We start from the raw sequence: 6531 nt of genomic DNA, 5'->3' as shown, positions 1-6531 counted from the left end.
CTTCCTCTCATGTTCAAGAGGATCGCCGAGGGGTCGGGAGGTTGCCTAGTGTCAAAGGATTCAACAAAACCATGCCTTCATCATTAGGCGAAAGTAACAGGTGCATGATGGTACGAAGCTCTCCAAAGTTATTTTGGAACGGAGTCCTAGATAGGATAATTCGCTTTTTGGTACAAAGTTCAGCAAGAACCTTCCAAATATCGTTGTTTGGAAGGCCTTTAATGAAATTCATACAAAAAGGCAAATTATCCTATCCGGGACACCATTCCAAAATAACTTTGGAGGACTTCTTCATGCCCTGGTTACTTCCGGCTAATGATGAAGCCATGGATTTCTTCAATACTTTGACACTAGGAAATCTCTCTCTCGACCCCTCGGCGATCCTCGACCCCTCGAACCCTCAACGACCCTGGAACCCTCGACCCCTCGGCAATCCTCTTCTTCCTCTCATGTTCGAGAGGATCGCCGAGGGGTCGGGAGGTTGCCTAGTGTCAAAGGATTCAACAAAACCATGTCTTCATCATTAGGCAAAAGTAACAGGTGCATGATGGTACGAAGCTCTCCAAAGTTATTTTGGAACGGAGTCCTAGATAGGATAATTCGCTTTTTGGTACAAATTTCAGCAAGAACCTTCCAAATATCGTTATTTGGAAGGCCTTTGCTGAAATTCATACAAAAAGGCAAATTATCCTATCCGGGACACCATTCCAAAATAACTTTGGAGGACTTCGTCATGCCCTAGTTACTTCTGGCTAATGATGAAGCCATGGATTTCTTCAATACTTTGACACTAGGAAATCTCTCTCTCGACCCCTCGGCGATCCTCGACCCCTCAAACCCTCGACGACCCTGGAACCCTCGACCCCTAGGCAATCCTCTTCTTCCTCTCATGTTCTAGAGGATCGCCGAGGGGTCGGGAGGTTGCCTAGTGTCAAAGGATTCAACAAAACCATGTCTTCATCATTAGGCGAAAGTAACAGGTGCATGATGGTACGAAGCTCTCCAAAGTTATTTTGGAATGGATTCCTAGATAGGATAATTCGCTTTTTGGTACAAAGTTCAGCAAGAACCTTCCAAATATCATTATTTGGAAGGCCTTTGCTGAAATTCATACAAAAAGGCAAATTATCCTATCCGGGACACCATTCGAAAATAACTTTGGAGGACTTCGTCATGCCTGGTTACTTCCGGCTAATGATGAAGCCATGGATTTCTTCAATACTTTGACACTAGGAAATCTCTCTCTCGACCCCTCGGCGATCCTCGACCCCTGGAACCCTCGACGTCCCTGGAACCCTCGACCCCTCGGCGATCCTCTTCTTCCTCTCATGTTCGAGAGGATCGCCGAGGGGTCGGGAGGATGCCTAGTGTCAAAGGATTCAACAAAACCATGTCTTCATCATTAGGCGAAAGTAACAGGTGCATGATGGTACGAAGCTCTCCAAAGTTATTTTGGAACGGAGTCCTAGATAGGATAATTCTCTTTTTGGTACAAAGTTCAGCAAGAACCTTCCAAATATCGTTATTTGGAAGGCCTTTGCTGAAATTCATACAAAAAGGCAAATTATCCTATCCGGGACACCATTCCAAAATAACTTTGGAGGACTTCGTCATGCCCTGGTTACTTCTGGCAATGATGATGCCATGGATTTCTTCAATACTTTGACACTAGGAAATCTCTCTCTCGACCCCTCGGTGATCCTCAAACCCTCGACGACCCTGGAACCCTCGACCCCTAGGCGATCCTCTTCCTCCTCTCATGTTCGAGAGGATCGCCGAGGGGTCGGGAGGTTGCCTAGTGTCAAAGGATTCAACAAAACCACGTCTTCATCATTAGGCGAAAGTAACAGGTGCATGATGGTACGAAGCTCTCCAAAGTTATTTTGGAACGGAGTCCTAGATAGGATAATTCGCTTTTTGGTACAAAGTTCAGCAAGAACCTTCCAAATATCGTTATTTGGAAGGCCTTTGCTGAAATTCATATAAAAAGGCAAATTATCCTATCCGGGACACCATTCCAAAATAACTTTGGAGGACTTCGTCATGCCCTGGTTACTTCCGGCTAATGATGAAGCCATGGATTTCTTCAATACTTTGACACTAGGAAATCTCTCTCTCGACCCCTCGGCGATCCTCGACCCCTCAAACCCTCGACGACCCTGGAACCCTCGACCCCTAGGCGATCCTCTTCTTCCTCTCATGTTCAAGAGGATCGCCGAGGGGTCGGGAGGTTGCCTAGTGTCAAAGGATTCAACAAAACCATGCCTTCATCATTAGGCGAAAGTAACAGGTGCATGATGGTATGAAGCTCTCCAAAGTTATTTTGGAACGGAGTCCTAGATAGGATAATTCGCTTTTTGGTACAAAGTTCAGCAAGAACCTTCCAAATATCGTCATTTGGAAGGCCTTTGCTGAAATTCATACAAAAAGGCAAATTATCCTATCCGGGACACCATTCCAAAATAACTTTGGAGGACTTCGTCATGCCCTGGTTACTTCCGGCTAATGATGAAGCCATGGATTTCTTCAATACTTTGACACTAGGAAATCTCTCTCTCGACCCCTCGGCGATCCTCGACCCCTCAAACCCTCAACGACCCTGGAACCCTCGACCCCTAGGCAATCCTCTTCTTCCTCTCATGTTCAAGAGGATCGCCGAGGGGTCGGGAGGTTGCCTAGTGTCAAAGGATTCAACAAAACCATGCCTTCATCATTAGGCGAAAGTAACAGGTGCATGATGGTACGAAGCTCTCCAAAGTTATTTTGGAACGGAGTCCTAGATAGGATAATTCGCTTTTTGGTACAAAGTTCAGCAAGAACCTTCCAAATATCGTTGTTTGGAAGGCCTTTAATGAAATTCATACAAAAAGGCAAATTATCCTATCCGGGACACCATTCCAAAATAACTTTCAAGGACTTCGTCATGCCCTGGTTACTTCCGGCTAATGATGAAGCCATGGATTTCTTCAATAATTTGACACTAGGAAATCTCTCTCTCGACCCCTCGGCGGTCCTCGACCCATCGAACCCTCGTCGACCCTGGAACCCTCGACCCCTCGGCAATCCTCTTCTTCCTCTCATGTTCGAGAGAATCGCCGAGGGGTCGGGAGGTTGCCTAGTGTCAAAGGATTCAACAAAACCATGTCTTCATCATTAGGTGAAAGTAACAGGTGCATGATGGTACGAAGCTCTCCAAAGTTATTTTGGAACGGAGTCCTAGATAGGATAATTCGCTTTTTGGTACAAAGTTCAGCAAGAACCTTCCAAATATCGTTATTTGGAAGGCCTTTGCTGAAATTCATACAAAAAGGCAAATTATCCTATCCGGGACACCATTCCAAAATAACTTTGGAGGACTTCGTCATGCCCTGGTTACTTCTGGCTAATGATGAAGCCATGGATTTCTTCAATACTTTGACACTAGGAAATCACTCTCTCGACCCCTCGGCGATCCTCGACCCCTCAAACCCTCGACGACCCTGGAACCCTCGAGCCCTAGGCGATCCTCTTCTTCCTCTCATGTTCGAGAGGATTGCCGAGGGGTCGGGAGGTTGCCTAGTGTCAAAGGATTCAACAAAACCATGTCTTCATCATTAGGCGAAAGTAACAGGTGCATGATGGTACGAAGCTCTCCAAAGTTATTTTGGAACGGAGTCCTAGATAGGATAATTCGCTTTTTGGTACAAAGTTCAGCAAGAACCTTCCAAATATCGTTATTTGGCAGGCCTTTGCTGAAATTCATACAAAAAGGCAAATTATCCTATCCGGGACACCATTCCAAAATAACTTTGGAGGACTTCATCATGCCCTGGTTACTTCCTGCTAATGATGAAGCCATGGATTTCTTCAATACTTTGACACTAGGAAATCTCTCTCTCGACCCCTCGGTGATCCTCGACCCCTCGAACCCTCGACGACCCTGGAACCCTTGACCCCTCGGGGATCCTCTTCTTCCTCTCATGTTCGAGAGGATCGCCGAGGGGTCGGGAGGTTGCCTAGTGTCAAAGGATTCAACTAAACCATGTCTTCATCATTAGGCGAAAGTAACAGGTGCATGATGGTACGAAGCTCTCCAAAGTTATTTTGGAACGGAGTCCTAGATAGGATAATTCGCTTTTTGGTACAAAGTTCAGCAAGAACCTTCCAAATATCGTTATTTGTAAGGCCTTTGCTGAAATTCATACAAAAAGGCAAATTATCCTATCCGGGACACCATTCAAAAATAACTTTGGAGGACTTTGTCATGCCCTGGTTACTTCTGGCTAATGATGAAGCCATGGATTTCTTCAATACTTTCATACTAGGAAATCTCTCTCTCGACCCCTCGGCGATCCTCGACCCCTCGAACCCTCGACGACCCTGGAACCCTCGACCCCTAGGCGATCCTCTTCTTCCTCTCATGTTCGAGAGGATCGCCGAGGGGTCGGGAGGTTGCCTAGTGTCAAAGGATTCAACAAAACTATGTCTTCATCATTAGGTGAAAGTAACAGGTGCATGATGGTACGAAGCTCTCCAAAGTTATTTTGGAACGGAGTCCTAGATAGGATAATTCGCTTTTTGGTACAAAGTTCAGCAAGAACCTTCCAAATATCGTTATTTGGAAGGCCTTTGCTGAAATTCATACAAAAAGGCAAATTATCCTATCCGGGACACCATTCCAAAATAAATTTGGAGGACTTCCTCATGCCTTGGTTACTTCCGGCTAATGATGAAGCCATGGATTTCTTCAATACATTGACACTAGGAAATCTCTCTCTCGACCCCTCGGCGATCCTCGACCCCTCGAACCCTCGATGACCCTGGAACCCTCGACCCCTAGGCGATCCTCTTCTTCCTCTCATGTTCGAGAGGATCGCCGAGGGGTCGGGAGGTTGCCTAGTTTCAAAGGATTCAACAAAACCATGTCTTCATCATTAGGCGAAAGTAACAGGTGCATGATGGTACGAAGCTCTCCAAAGTTATTTTGGAACGGAGTCCTAGATAGGATAATTCGCTTTTTGGTACAAAGTTCAGCAAGAACCTTCCAAATATCGTTATTTGGAAGGCCTTTGCTGAAATTCATACAAAAAGGCAAATTATCCTATCCGGGACACCATTCCAAATTAACTTTGGAGGACTTCGTCATGCCCTGGTTACTTCCGGCTAATGATGAAGCCATGGATTTCTTCAATACTTTGACACTAGGAAATCTCTCCCTTGACCCCTCGGCGATCCTTGACCCCTCGAACCCTCGACGACCCTGGAACCCTCGACCCCTAGGCGATCCTCTTCTTCCTCTCATGTTCGAGAGGATCGCCGAGGGGTCGGGAGGTTGCCTAGTGTCAAAGGATTCAACAAAACCATGTCTTCATCATTAGGCGAAAGTAACAGGTGCATGATGGTACGAAGCTCTCCAAAGTTATTTTGGAACGGAGTCCTAGATAGGATAATTCGCTTTTTGGTACAAAGTTCAGCAAGAACCTTCCAAATATCGTTATTTGGAAGGCCTTTGCTGAAATTCATACAAAAAGGCAAATTATCCTATCCGGGACACCATTCCAAAATAACTTTGGAGGACTTCGTCATGCCCTGGTTACTTCCCGCTAATGATGAAGCCATGGATTTCTTCAATACGTTGACACTAGGAAACCTATCTCGACCCCTCGGCGATCCTCGACCCCTCGAACCCTCGACGACCCTGGAACCCTCGACCCCTAGATGACCCTGGAACCCTCGACCCTCGATCCCTCGACCCTATAGAACCCTCGACCCTGAAACCCTCGACCCTTGACCCCTTAATGTCCCTTGACCCTCTACCCTAGTTCCCGACCCTCGACCCCTCGGCGATCCTCGACACCCTCATTCCCGATAAAAATTAAGAAGAAGAAGTAGAAGAAAAAAGAGGAGAAGAAGAAAGGAATAGCTAGAGGAGAAGATCGAAGAAAAAAGAAGAAGAAAAAGAGGAGAAGAAGAAAGGAATAGTGGAGAAGAAGAGAAAATAGAATATATTCTATTTTCTTTTCTTCTCCACTATTCCTTTCTTCTTCTCCTCTTCTTTTTTTTCTTTTTTCTTCTTCTTATTTATTTCTCCTCTTCTTCCTCTCCTCTTCTTATTTTCTTTCTTTCCTGTACTTCTTTTCCTTCCTTCTTAATATCACTTAGCAAATTTTGCAACGATAGAGAGGGGGTGTTCCCGTGGTCTAAAATCGGTCTATGCACGATAGAAAATTCTGAAAAAATACATCTATGATCCCTCAACGTCCCCGCCTCTCTCATGAACAAAAAAATATGTGAATTAAAAAAACATCATGTTCTATGAACAAAAAAACATCATATTTCATCCACATTCGTGCATACATCATATATGTGATCATCTATGAAAAAAACATCATATTCTATAAAAAATCATTACATATATATATATATATATATATATATATAAACAAGCATATGTATATATAAAAAACAAGCATATATATGAAAAAACTTGCAAAGGGAGGGCGCCGGCGGCCGGACCAAGCTGAGGAGGCGGGCATGGGCGTAGGCGACGGC

The sequence above is a fragment of the Triticum aestivum genome, chromosome 7A (genome assembly GCF_018294505.1).
Source record: "Triticum aestivum cultivar Chinese Spring chromosome 7A, IWGSC CS RefSeq v2.1, whole genome shotgun sequence".
NCBI classification, from domain to species: domain Eukaryota; kingdom Viridiplantae; phylum Streptophyta; class Magnoliopsida; order Poales; family Poaceae; genus Triticum; species Triticum aestivum.
Note: the sequence above shows the minus strand (reverse complement) of the source record.